Source organism: Hakea prostrata, chromosome 5 (assembly GCF_041222555.1).
Source record: "Hakea prostrata isolate BN-2017 chromosome 5, UWA_Hpros_2, whole genome shotgun sequence".
Classification (NCBI taxonomy): domain Eukaryota; kingdom Viridiplantae; phylum Streptophyta; class Magnoliopsida; order Proteales; family Proteaceae; genus Hakea; species Hakea prostrata.
In genome coordinates, this window is record NC_142604.1 from 56193335 (window position 1) to 56208295 (window position 14961).

General features: G+C 38.1%; 1 pseudogene across 1 annotated transcript; it reads right to left on the reverse strand.

Annotated features, from left to right (window-relative positions):
- Positions 1-45: 45 nt before the first annotated feature.
- On the reverse strand, positions 46-14751 carry LOC149016693 (putative aquaporin PIP1-5 pseudogene; annotated as a pseudogene). Its single transcript, XR_016173589.1, has 3 exons — positions 14574-14751; positions 417-712; positions 46-300 (listed from the first exon to the last, which is right to left on the reverse strand). The product of XR_016173589.1 is annotated as a putative aquaporin PIP1-5 pseudogene (transcript).
- Between the last annotated feature and the right edge of the window lie 210 nt (positions 14752-14961).

The following is a 14961-nucleotide window of genomic DNA, read 5'->3' on the forward strand; positions in this document are numbered from 1 at the left end:
ATAAGAAACGAGCTAGATTAAATTATGATTCTCTTTCTCTCCTTTAATTAACCAGCTGCTTTAGCCCCTGGATTTGAAAGGGATAGCCCTGATGATGATCTGGTGATAAACAAGCAGCAACTGCAGCTCCAATGAAAGGACCCACCCGGGAAGATCCGGTGGTCATCCCGGGCATGGTCTCTGTTGTAGATGATGGCTGCTCCAAGACTCCTTCTTTGGGTTGATTCCAGTTCCTGTGATTGGAATAGTTGCCAAGTGCACCAACAACACTGCGAACCCTATTGGCAATGGAGCCAAAATCTGCACAACCAAAACAGCAGAACCAGCAGACAATCAGAACCAGGAAGCTAGTTTGTGATGAACAATTATGTCTTCAAGAACAAAATAAAATCATTAGTTTCTGGGTTTCTACTTACAGGGACATGAGAGTCACGGGCACTTCTCTTGGCATCAGTTGCAGAGAAAACTGTGTAAACTAGAACAAAGGTACCCACAATCTCAGCACCCAAACCATCTCCCTTCGTGTATCCATGGTTCACTACGTTGGCTCCACCAACAAACATCTGGTACTCAGATTTCTGGAAACCCTTGACAACACCAGCACCACAGATAGCCCCAAGACATTGCATCACCATGTAGAACAGAGCCATAGTCTGAGACAATTTCCTTGCCAAGAACAAACCAAAGGTCACAGCCAGGTTAATGTGTCCTCCTGCACCAAACCCAACAACAGAACACAAATTTCTTATTAACAAATTCACAATAACATACAATCTTTTTAATACCAAAGAGTTGCAACAAGCCCATCAATAGAACACAAATGTTTCACCACAAAAAGCATAGTTTCTTTCATACCCAAAGAGTTGCACAAACCCATCAACAGAACACAAATGTTTCACTAAAGAATCTCAAGGTTGAAAAAGACTTGCAGAAATTTTCAGATTAGGGAAAACAAGGTGGAATGGGCAATTGACTTGGGGTTTCTATTCTATGGCTAGGTGCAACTCTAGGGAAGGAGACAAGGGTTCAAGAAGGGCTGGTGAGGTGGGCTTAATTAAGGAGAGGTGCAGCTGCTTGCACAGAAACAGAGGAGGAAGGGGATGACCTATGATTGATGAGGGAGAGGGGCTGGAGTTGCAGAATCAGGAAGGGAAGATGCTAGGGTGAATTGTGACTAGGTTGGGGTTGATTTAGGTAAGAAGGAAAGGGCTGGGGAATGCTATGGCAGAAGTGGGAGGGAACCAATGGTCATCTCTTGTTTGAAAGGACTTCTAAGTACTTTCAATGTGGTTAATCTGGTCATTTGTAATATTTGTAATCTCTTTGTAGCCACTTGAACAACAATTCAGTTTTGGGAGAATTCTACCTAAACTTTCCAATCTAACAACTCTTTTTCACTTGTGAGTTCATATAGGATCTTTAGAAGTTCATATTATACCTTTAAATTTTAGTTTAGTTATTTCATAGTCTACAGAGGTAGATATTCTAGTCTATTTAAGTTTCTCTTATGTTTTTCTTGTTTATGATGTTAATGTTTACAGGTACGTACACACTTTGCTAGGCCAAACTAATGGAATTCTGAATAAGGTTCTTACTAATGGAATTGTTTTTTTTTTTTTTTTTTTCTTTTCAATTTGGTTCTTCTACTTGTATGTGATGTAGTTTGTGGGGTCATGATCTGGGATATAAGTATATAACTAAGAAGAAACCAAATAAGAGAGAGAGAGAGAGGGTCTCAGAAAAACGTTGGGCGTTCGACCCGTTTCTTATTGGTGATTTCAAGTTATTGGAATATTAGTGCAAGGAATCCTGGTTTCTTCTTCTTCCATTTCAGCTTCACAACCTAAATTTGGTTTCGTTTTGTCTGCGATCAAGTTGCAAATTGTGACTGTGATTTCCCCTCTGTCAGTTCTTGTATTTAAAAATTTAAATCTCATCGGTAGTGATACTTAACTGAGTAGAAATGATATTTCCGTAGATTTTAGAGCCCTAGAGTACAACGCTCAGTTCTTGTTTCTTTTTTCTTTCTTTTTTTCTTTTAATTGTTGTCAACAATTTCACTAGAGTTATTGCGGTTCGATGGATCTAGTGTATCAGTTTTTAGTTAAAATTGAAATTTATATAATAAAAACAGAGAAATGGATGTTAGGTTTAGGGCGTATTCTTGTACTTCTCTTTGTGGGTTTTAATGGTTGAAGGGGGAAGTCTTACGAAACCCTTATTGAAGGTCTCCTATGAGAACTGTCCTGGTTGTAAGACTGAGCGTCTAAAGGAAGCTCTTTGGTAAACTGTTTTTATGTTTCATTGTCTCAGGTTTATATCAATACTCTTTGGCTTTAGTACAAATTATTAAATTTTATATAAGAAAAATAGAGAAATGGATGTTAGGTTTAGGTTTATCTTGGATGTTACAATATTTGCAACCTTCACCATGGAATAGTAAAACTGGTGGCAACATTTGCTTTGAGGAACTCATCTGTGATTACCAAGTAATAGGAGAAATGGAGGTCTGGGTTGCTGTACGGTTGAGGTGTATCGTTATGAAATCTTGGGCGTGTGTTATAAAGCAGTTTCCTTTTTCCCATCCGGCCCTCAACCCGAATGTCAATCAGGTTAAACCTAAGATCTGGCTCTTTGGCTGATGGTCAGTTCAGTTTCAATTTTATTTGGTTGAATTAGCTGGTTTGGATACAAAGTGATAAGTGACAGTTTGATTCATAATTCTGGGATTGATTAGCTTATAACCCACACAAACTAAACTAAAATCTATCCGGATGCAGAGACGTTTCTGAGACTTCTGGTAACGATGAATTATCTGAGAGAAATTAGCTTGAATTCATGCTTGGACTGACTACTCTCTCTTCTGCCCACCCACCCACTCTCATCCCCCTCTTTGATAAGAGCTTAGTGGTTCATACTTCCATATGGAGTCATACTAAAATTTATGCTACCCAGTTGTCCTTAATCATCAAAATAAGAAACATCAAAATGTTCTCATTCCAATAAGTTGGAAATGTTTCTGCACATAGCCTTTTTATGGTGCATATTTTCTATGACAAATAAGCACAATTTAAGATCAAATAAAATGTGGGGGGGGGGGGGGGAATAGTAGAAGATGTTCCTTTTCTAATCCTTCTTCCTTGTATAAATTTGTTTTCTTGTCAGAAAGAAATTGGTGATTTTTATTCCCTGTATAGATTCTTTCAGCTCCTCCAAAAATATTTCCTTATTAGACTCCTTGGTTTTTCTTGGTTTTCTATAGTAAATGTACGGTGACTATGGATGGAAGTATTGTTTCTATGTATCTGATTCCAGGTGATGTCAATGAACAACAGTCAGGACAATCTTTCAATCACATTGTCATCCTCTACATTCAATATTGTGATCATATGAGAGTTTCTTTGGCTTTTTTGAGAAGATAGTCTGAATGAACTTCCTGGTTCACTTTTGTATGCAATTCTGCAAGTGCTTGTTACTACAATTAGTCTCGTAGCTTTATATTATAAGAAACAGTACAGAGAAGAAACAATATACATTGCCTGAACTGGTGTACACAACAATACACCAATATTTGAAGCTGTAGTCTAAATTCTGTAATTCCTCTTTAAGGTTTCTAGCATCTTTTCTGATGGTGCCCATGTTATATGATTGAATGAAATAAAAAGCAATTGACAAAGTTTTCCTCCATTATCATATAAGATCTACTATGGCATTTCTAAGGTTCACAAACCCTATAAAGATTTTAACATGTTTTGCAAATACCCTCATGAAGGTTGATACTATCCCTTTTAAGCCTTGTAGTTCAGGGATTCTCCTTGTTAAAATGAACGCTAGAGAAACACAAATAAAAGTAAAAATGGAATAAAACTACACAAAGACTTTACATAATTCACACACTAATGCAATGTCTATACACCCTATTAATGGCTAAGAAGTTACTAGACCGCATAAACAAAAAAAAATCATCTTCGAAAGGTTACAGTAAAGCTTCCTAGGCTATGCCACGTATTGGTCATATTTGCCCCTAAGTTAATAGTATTGATTACTAGTCTTCTTTTATTGGTGAAAAATAAAGTGCATCATTCAAAACCAGACTTTGCTTTGTTTTGTATTTAAAAAATATAAATAGGTTAGGGCTTTGGTGGAGTTGTCTTGGAGAAAAGGATCTATTTGTCCTTGGTTATCAAACGCTGCCTGCAATGAATTTGTAGTGCTAATGACAATGACTGGTGGCGGTGGGAAAAGGAACTTCATTTCTAAGGTTCACAGCCATGCTTCCTTTCCCAACCATTAGGATCTCACTGGAAAAGGTTATGAAGTTTATAGTACTTTTGCAAAAGATTTAATGCATAACTAGGTACCAAATCACCTAACCTACACATATAGCTAAACCTTTCTTATATCATTCACCTAAGTCTAACAATAATAGTTGAATGCTTTTAGACTTGTTTCAACACAGATTACAACTAAATATTCTATATACCAAATCCTGATGGAATCGAACCATCATCCCCTAGATAATATCTAGGTGCTCTCCCAGTTGAGCTAAGGATTCACCTAAAATATCAAATATGTGAGAACCTCTTAAGTTTTAGAATGGAATTTCAATTTTAACACCACCGTTCACCCACGTACTCAAAAAATTGACCAAAAGTGTTTACCTCAAATGATGAACTGTTAACTTGAGTGAAGTCCATGATCTCATATTGAAACCATATTATTGTATTTATAGTAAGTCAATCACATAATACATATGAAACTATAATAACTATATGCCACCTCATACCCTAAACGCCACCTCATACCCTAACGCCACCTCATACCCTAAGCCACCTCATACCCTAACGCCACCTCATACCCTAAGCCACCTCATACCCTAACGCCACCTCATACCCTAAGCCACCACATACCCTAAGCCACCCCCAACCCTAAGCCACCTCATACCCTAAGCCCTAAACCCCAACACCGCCGGCAGCCCCAACACCGCCGGCAGCCCTTCAACACCGCCGGCAGCCCCTTCAACACCGCAGGTGGCCCCAACACCGCCGGCACCCCCACAACACCGCCGGAACACCTACAAAACCACCTTCAAGACCGCCGGAACCCAAAACCCAACACCACCTTCAAACTTAAACCACCAAATTTGGAACCCCTATAGTCAATCACCTTCAAACTTAAACCACCAAAATTCGAAAATACTCACTTCCGAGTGACGATTTTAGCCCGCTTGAGCCCTGAAAACTGAAAAAACTCATCCCAAGCAAAGATGGAGCTTGGGAACACAAAGACAGATCCGTGGCATCCCTCAAAATACTCTTTTGAATCAGCAAAACATTACATAGCCTTGATTTTCTTGATCATCCCGAAATCCGATCATTCTGAGATCAAAAACCAAACCTTTAACAAGCTCTGTGTCATCAACAGTACCGCCGAGCTTCTTCACGATCTTGACGGAGAGAACAGCGTTGACCGAGCTTCTTCAAATCTTGACGGAGAGAATAGCCTCGACCGAGCTTCTTCACGATCTTGATTGGTGAGCTCCACAGGACGGCCATGGCAGTGAACAAATACCACTCAATACACATCACCTTATACACAAATACCCACCACCGTAGCCTAAAGAAAAGGGATATAATTCAAGAAAAAACAGAAGGAAAGAGGAAGAAGAAAAGAACAGTTTTGCAAAGATTCTTACTCCTATCGATTCCAAGGAACAAATAAAATTCCTAATCCTAATATTTCTACTTCGGGTTTGGGTATTAAAGACCATAGAATGCTCTTAGATTCCCCAAAATTTGTTGGCAAACCCAGTTCATAGATTGAGATCCAGACCTGTAGTAAACAGATCAATAGCTCCTAGCCAAAGTAGACAAACACGTATGATGGGTTCTCAAAGTTTCCGGCAAAACCCAGTAAATGGAGGGAAAAGGAGGTATAGAAAATGCAGTTGAGTAGGTACCTTCAATTTTCTCTGTACAAATACCCAAACACAAACAAGAAGCAAATTTTCAGTCCGGATAAAACAACAGCCCACCTTTGTGATCGTACAAAAACAGAGAGCTTCAAAACTCAGGCAGAAGAGAGACAGAAATCTGGATCTTGAGAAGCTTAAAGTCTTCATCTTTAGTCATTTCTTCAGTTCTCTGCTTAGGATCTAACTATCACTCTGCGCAAAAAGAGGGAAAAGAAGAGAAAACTACGGTGGTGAAAAGGGTTGGGTGGGAAGTTCTTGAACAGATTCTTCTTCCTCAATTGTTCACTTGTTCTTATTTGCAAAAAACCAACCAAACCCACATGGGTTCTTTAGGTACAAATCAATTAAAAACTCTTAAATAAAAGAAAAATACAGTTTCACCGAACCGAAGCTTACATCGAAATCGAAATTACAAAAAATCGTCAAAAAATCCCTCAAAATCGGCGAAAACTAGGCCAAAATCGACACTAGAAGACTAAAGAAAAAAAAGAAGAAGATGCAAAATATGCGTTCAAATCTGTTTTCAATTGTTCAATCTGTTTTGCTGCTGCTTCTCCACTAACCGCGCGTGAAGGAACCAGGAACCACCGCCTAAACCCGATTTCACCGCAGAGGAACCAGGAACCACCGCCTGAAACCCGATTATCCCAAACGCAAAGGAAGTGAAGAAGAAGAACCACCGCCTGAAGCTGACACTCTGCGTGAGATGAGAGATGGGAATGGATTGTGCAAAATATCTCTGACATATCACGTTTTTTAAAAAGGAAAGAAGTAGCGTGAGATGGGTTGGAAACTTGGGATTTGGAGAGATTGCGTGTCATAGAAGTAAAGAGATTTTGCTTCCGTCGACGATTTTGTTAACCGTTGGATCAATAATCAACAGATCGCAGCCGTTATTCTAATTTCAAGTGAAAAAAGTGGTTTTGCGTGAAACCGAGCGGTTTACTCATAAGAACCGCTGGACCGCTTACGAACCGCTCGGTTATACGTTTTCAAAATCATTTGAAAAACCAAAACGACGTTGTTCATTTCACAGAAGATTTCAGACTCTGAAACCGAAGAAGAAGAAGAACAAGCTTGAAAAAGGAGAAGAACAAGAAGAGAAGAAGAAGCAAGAAGGAAGAAGAAGCTTGAAGGCATGCGAACGAGATTCGACATAATCAAAACCAAGCTCTCTAATCTCTGATCTCTCTTTTTCCCTAATCTTCCACGATTCTCTCCTCCGTTTGAACAGGACGTCTTCTACTGAAATCGAAGCGCATGACGATTCTCCTCCACGATCAGCAAAAGAGACGTCCTCTTCTTCCCTTGTTTTCATTTTTTCCCCTTTTTAGGAGAGGATCTGCGGTTGTGAAAACAGATTTCTTTTTTGATCTATTCCTCTCTATATGTGTATCAGCTGAGACTGGCGATTGGTTTCGGATTTTCTCATAATATTTTAAACTCTTTCATCTTTGCTTTCTTTTTCGTTATTAACCATCTGCTTACCGTTCCGACGCTCGTGAAGAACAAGTGAAGGTATTAACCAACTCTTAAAACTCTTGTAACTTGCATCTATTATGCTATGTCGTTTTGGGTTTTGTTTCTAATGATCTGGTGTTAAGATTTGAGGTATTAAGATCGTTGTTGATCCGTAATTGTGAACCGCCTTCATATCTCTCTTTGTAAATCCATATGTTTGTCATTGGCATTAATTCAAGGGTATTTTCTGATCCCTTTATAAAAATTTAAAAAAAGGGTATTTTCTTTATCCTACCAAATGTTGCAGTTCTCTTGGAAATCAAAAGATCTATGCTTGAGCTTGATGAGGCAATATTGTTTTACAAGACTATTAGGATAGCTCGTGAACTAATGATCAACTTGCTGTTCAACCTCAAATGAACTCAGTTATAGTTTTGAATTTTTAGTAACTGATTACTTTGCAATAAAATGTTTATGTTAATTATAATTATAGAAGTAAATAATAGAGTACAATTAATTGATTTTACCATTTATGTCAAACTGGTGTTCTGATGTGTATAGGGGTGTCAATTTTCAACCCAAACCGTTAAAACCGGACCGAACCGACCTATTATAGCCCGAACCGGCCCGAACCGATCCTTAATGGGCCGTAATTGGGCTGAGGATCCTCAGCCCGAACGGTTTTGGGCTGGCCTGCCCGCCAGTGTAGTGCGCCCAAATCGCCCGTTAGTCTTTTACATAAATAAAATTAAAATATTAAATGTAATTAATTTTTTTTGGTATTGTTTAAATGTAATTAATGATCCATGAATTTCGGTGTTTGAGACGTTGAGACTTGAGTTTGAGTAGTTGAGTGTTAACACATTTAACGGTTTAAGTTTTAAGTTTTAACTTTTTAATTTTCAAATTTCATTTAGTTTTATTATTTTAAAATTTAAAAGTCTTAATTGATAACTCTTAACTCTTAAATCTTAATCTTAATTGTTAACTTTTTAATTTTCAAATTTCATTCAGTTTTATTATTTTAAAATTTAAAAGTCTTAATTGATAATTATTAAGTCTTCATCTTAATCGTTAATGCGCTGTTTCAGTTTCAAACTTTCAGTATTTCACATTTTCACTTTTGTGAAATCAGGCATCAGGGTTTCTAATGCCATCACTTATCGTTGGATCTACTTGGAGTATTCATCTTCTATCTTTTGTAGTTTTGTGTGTGAGAAACTAGGATTTGGAGTTGAGGAAAAAATAAAAATAAATTTCAATATTGATTTTTAATTTAGTCCAAATCGAATCCAAATCATTAGGCCAAACCGTTAGTCAACCCGAACCCAAACCGCACCAAACCGAAACCGTTATCCTTTAAATGGGCTGATTTGGGCTGGAGGTTTTTCAGCCCGAAACCGCTCCAAACCGCACCGTTGACACCCCTAAATGTGTATATGTGCTTAAGACTTTATTAGTGATTGAAACTAGAATTCCCAACAACCCACTGTTTGAACCAGAGCACTTCCAGCTAGTAACGATCCTTGAAAGCCTGATATGAACCTTGCGAAGAGAGAGTTAACTGTTGGTGTACATAGGATCCCCAATAGGTTCAGTGACAATCCGATATAGAAAATTAGAAACCCAATAATGTTGTTAACCTAATGGTAAAGAACAAAATATTTTGTTCGTATATATATATATATGTGTGTGTGTGTGTGTGTGTGTGTGTGTGTGTGTGTGTGTGTGTGTGTGTGTGTGTGTGTGTGTGTGTGTGTGTGTGCAAAATATGAAAGTTGACGGTAACTTCAAGGCCTAGATGGTTTTTATTCGTACCCTCTAGTCCATATATTTAGGAAATGTTATATATACTCACTACAATGTCTCTTTGTTTTGATAATGTTTCTTCTTCAAGATTCTTTTCAGAGGAAGCTATGAAGAAAAAGAATCTTGAAGAAGATGGAGAAGAAGAAGAAGAAGAAGAAGAAGCCCCGGTGAACGTTAATGTTTGTCCCCTCTCCTTCCATCATCCTCATATGTTTCTACTTTTTGTTAGGGTTTTGATCGTCTTTTTCGGAGATTAGAATCCTATCTGAAGCTCGTTGGACCGATATTTGCCATTTCGAGAGCTCTCGTTTAGTATATTTTTTGTACTTAGTTTCATCCAAAGAATCCGTCAACTATGTGCTGATTTCCCCTTTCTCGTTTTGCCCTAGCAAATCGCTTTTTTCAAACCCAATTATCAGAATTGAGACTGAGTGCCATTGTTGGGTCTTATAAAGTAGACATGTTCTCTTGGTTATCTTGTAGAATCTCAATTTTGACTTTCTCATGCACTTTTGATAAACTATCTGCAAATGGTAAACCCTTTACCTGAATCTAGTAAATGAAATAACAGGCATTAACTCCTCTTTCTGTTGATAACATGTGCTTCTAAAGATGACTATGGTGGGGGATTCCAGTTGAACAAATGAACAATGGTTTCCAACAAACATGGTCTCGGTGAAGAACTTCATCTGAAGATCGTGGTCTTTGGCTTGACAAATCTTGAATAGAGATAGCCAACGAGATCATAAGCTCTTGATCTCCTTTTCCTTGGGTAACACTTCTAAGACTTGAGGGAATTTCCAAAAATGAGTGTATCTTGAACTACCTGTCAAATATGCATGTTGATTTATGTGATGTTAAGTAAACCCTTTTGGATGTACAGTCTATAATTTATATTTCCATGTTCAGTTCTATGGCTATTTCGAGAATTTCTGTTCTGTTCCATCCCTAGAAATGGTATCTCTGTCTGTCAACCTTCATGAGCAGCAGATACCTAGGCTTTTTTCTCTAGTAACATTATGGTTTAAGCAGTGAGGTTAAGAGATAACCATTTGTTTTTAATTTGGTCAAGATTCCAACCTGAATCTTGTAGATCTAAAATGCTATAATGTAGTATTATAAGCTAAAAATAAAAATAAAATAGAAATAATCATTGTACAACCATAATTGCATAGCCTAATTATAAACTTACCAGTATAGCAACTGAATTTTGTTTAACTTTTCAACCAACTATTTTTCTCCCCTGTATAATTCTCAATCGAGCTAATCAGAAATCCCTGAAAAATTTGCACAAAAGATAAAACTAACTTAGCTTTCCAACTTTTTTTCATTTATAAACTTATTATCATGCTAATGCTTTTCGTCCCCCCGGAATATTTTACATGGTTATGGTGAGTAGTGAAGATATAAAATAGGTGAATGGTGAAGCGAACTAAGTGAGAGGGAATGATTCTATGAATCCACCGATTCACTCCCTCTCAGTGGCCATCACTATCCAAAAAATTAACAACCCCATCATCTAGAGCAAGTACTGCCTTGGAAAGAGGAGTGTTTCTTATTAACATTACTATTCATGCTTCCTATGGCTTCTAGGTTGGAGTGGAATCAGAAGCACTGTAAGAAGCAAGAGAAAAACTTTGAGAACCCAATTTCCTCGGCACTTTCTGAGCCGAAAAGAGAAAGATTCCTTTGACTTACCACCTGACCTTTTGTTGTGGAATATGGATTATGGAAAACCAAATGATCCCAATAATCTAATTAAGCTTTGTCTGGTCTTATCTTGGCATGCGAGATCTCCCCAAAGTCAAAAGCCAATAGTGTCTATTGGTGGGACTTCCTGAGCCTGACACATTTTTGCAAGTACTTGTTTGCTAAATGATGCTCTCCTGGATCTAATCTCCAAGGGTAAATCTCAGTGATGAATATATATTGCTTTTCACTGTAGATTTTATGTGCTTAAGGTGAATCCGGCCAACACTGTTCAACAAATAAGTCAAACCAATGTGGTTAGATTATCAACTACATCGACTGCTGGTAGCTATTAGTTGTTACTGTTTAATTTTCTACTGGAAACATTGTGAAGAATGATAGATTCACGACATGTAATAATTTTAGGTTTTGCTTAATAATGTCAGAGGTAAGTGAGTTGCCAACCTGGATGCACAAAAGGGAAAACTTTAATCATATCTTCGTTGGTTAAAATATGCATGCTCTTAATTTTATCATTGTAGGCACTCTCAGTCTTTTTTTTTTTTTTTTTTTTTTTTTTTGGGGTCTGTTAAGAGCACGCTTAGTCACAGCAAGTAAACCCACCGAATGATGGGTTATGTGAGCCGTAATTTGGTTGCTTTTTTCTGCTATTATATTTTCTCTTTTTTCCTTCTCCAGAGAAAGTTTTAGCCTGAGAGTAGAGTACTGGTGGATTATCATGTTCATGATGGCTCAAACAATGAATAAGGTATTAGTGTTGTTTAAAAATGACATGGTGAAACTATAATTACATGACACACTATTGCATGATGCGTTCACATCTCTTGGGTTAACTACAGAAAATTGTAAAACAAACTTATAAACAGATAAGAGGTTCAAAAATGATAGCCAGCACATCACAAATTGACTGGAAGCATGATTAGGTATTAGGTAAATTATTTCTCACAAAAAAAAAAAAAAAAAAAAATCTTTTTGGTAAGCATAAAAAAACTTATTAATATGGATTTGAGTTTTTCTTCATTCTTTCTCTTTGTTATTGGTGATTTAACTTTGTGGTTGGAGTATTATGTGAAGGGTGATCATCATCTTTAATTTCGACCCATTACTGTATGCAATTGAAAATTAATGCCTCTTGTAGCCTAACTAAAGGATCATTTATCATGATTCAAGAGAAACTTTTTTCAGCATTCCAAAAGATTGATTCAATGGGGTCGCCATTATAATTTTTTTTTTTTTGGTAATCATAACAGGAGATGCAGTAGCGGCGACCTAGCACCCCCCGCTACGCAATGTTCGGACTTTTTATCGAGTGGGGTCGCCATTATAATTGACCGTGCAAATAAGCATGCTAGATCTTTTTTCCTCACCATAACCAGTTGAGTTACTCGTGACCTTAATATTCCCCTGCCTCTATGTGGTGAAATCAACCACATGTTACTGGGACATCTCTTTCTCTCTTCAAATTCTATCAACCACCTACAGCCGCTGAAGGTACATATTTTGGCTTCTCTAAATTTCGAGTTCTGTATCCAAGTTTTATCAAGTACGCAGCTCCTCTGAATCTCCATGCTTTAGCTTTAGCTTTACCTGCAAGAGTCCTTTATTTTTTATTCATTCATTTCTCGGGTTGGGAGATGGCAAAGGCAAGAAGTCTAATAACCCTCTTTTTTTTTTGGAGATCAATGAATAGATAGGCCAAAGCCAAGTTAGCCTCATTGGTTCACTAATTTGGACCCTAGTGAGAATCATTCATGGCTGATGACCCTCTACCACCTCAAATTGATGCTAAAAGCTAACTATTCAAGGAAAACTTTAAAAAACAAGTTCAACCCTATTTTTAACTTTTGATTTTTTTCCCAATCCATTTTAAATAGAAATAAGCTACATAAACAGTACCAAACACTACTGTTTTTATTTGTGTAGATAAAACTTAAAAAATAATAATAATAATAATAATAAGCCAGAGACTGCCTCAAGCATAATTGAATTTCATTAATAATATAAGTTTTACATAAGTTGAAACGTGACTCACGCTTTACAAGTCAAAATAAGTAGGGAATGAACAAGTGGTGGTTTACAAAGAAAAAAATAACAATCTAAAATCTGATTGTCCCAGATCATGTATCTTAGATCACTGTATACCTACATTGGAAACAAAGGAAGTGAAGAAGATGGCATGACATCTGGGGTCTTAATGACATTCAAGATCTTAACCTTGCAACTTATTAAAAACCGAGTGTAATAAGAAAACACAAAACAATATACATCAAAAGTCATATAACCCATCATATCTGTATCGTCTCCCACCCATCTGATTTTTTTCCTCTCCATTCCCCAACCATCCTGAATTAAAACATTTGATCAACACCATATGCTTAAGTAAACATAAAACAGTATACCAAAAAAAGAAGAAAAAAAAAGTAAACAGAAAACATTAAAATAAATAAAAAAACACATGCAGTGCTACTTGAGATAGAGCAGAGCAGACACTTCTCTTTTTCAAGTTTTGTATACTATTCACTGTGGATCATGAATTAAGAGGCCAACAAATACCTGTGAGAAACTCAATGGCATTCAAAAACTGACCTGGGGTGTGGGTGCCCGGGTGGGGGGAGAAAGAGGGAGAGAGAGAGAGGGATCAATTTTGGACATTGGATTGTTCAGATCAAGAATATGAGAACCAGGAAAGGTCATTTTGTCGGAGTAAATTGATTCAGATCAGTGTTTGAATACACCCATGTAACCTTTTGAAGAACTTTATGACAACTCTATATGTCAAAAAAAAAATCTCTTCAATATTACAAGAAGCTAGTAACTAGGAGAAGAAGAAAAGAAGACTAGTATTTTGCTTGGAAGCGCTGGTTGTGCCTGCAGCCGGAGCAGCTTGTTTCGTCACCGTCGCCGGAGCACTGTAGCTTTGGGCCAAAATGGCGAACCGTTCTAATGCAATCAAAATTATGAAAATACATGTTTTGGTTAAACCTCAGATGGTTTGGTTTGTTAAAGGAAACGGTTTATTTCACTTAACTTGATGTTTAATGCACATGCTTTTCAAGAAGCCACCTCATACCCTACGCCACCTCATACCCTACACCACCTCATACCCTAAGACACCTCATACCCTACGCCACCTCATACCCTACGCCACCTCATACCCTAAGCCACCTCATACCCTACGCCACCTCATACCCTAAGCCACCTCATACCCTAAGCCACCTCATACCCTAAGCCACCTCATACCCTACGCCACCTCATACCTTACGCCACCTCATACCCTACGCCACCTCATACCCTAAACCCCTTCAACACCGCAGGCGGCCCCAAGACCGCCGGCAGCCGGAACCCAAAACCCAACACCCAACTACAACAGAGCACAACTACCGGCGGCTTCTCGCTGGGGACATCGCTCTTCTCGACATCTGCAAGTTCCACAACTACCTAATCTATTTGGTGGATCTGATGGACAGATTCCTCACTACAGGGAATCGTTTGCTCAGAAGCACGTTCCTTCGGTGTAGAGCAACCGTGGGTTGTGGAAGCCATGATGGAACTGTAGGGTCTTGAAGCACTGACTAGTTTTCTGATAATCGATGGTGGTTTCAACTTCAGAGTTAAGCACCATTGCAGCAAGTGGAAGAGATGGAACCACCATTACGCAGGTAACTCAGGCTGCCTGCAAGCTTTTTCTCCACCTTAGAGCATGTAATGGTAGCTTCTGCATACGATACAACCACCACCATGAGCGCCGGAACAAGGCACACAAGCTTCACGACAGAACAAGGCACATCGACGGCCATGGCAGTGAGCAATACCCTAACCCTATAAATGCATGATGTGAAACCCTAAAACCCCCGCCGACGGTCCATATTTCACCATATTTTTAAAATCAGATCTAACGGTTAGGACGACGGCGAGATTTTCTGATAAATTTGTAGCAAAAGCCGAATCATGACGCTTCGACAAAGAACCAATTCCTTCGCCAACCGATTTGGGAACGTTGAGATGTT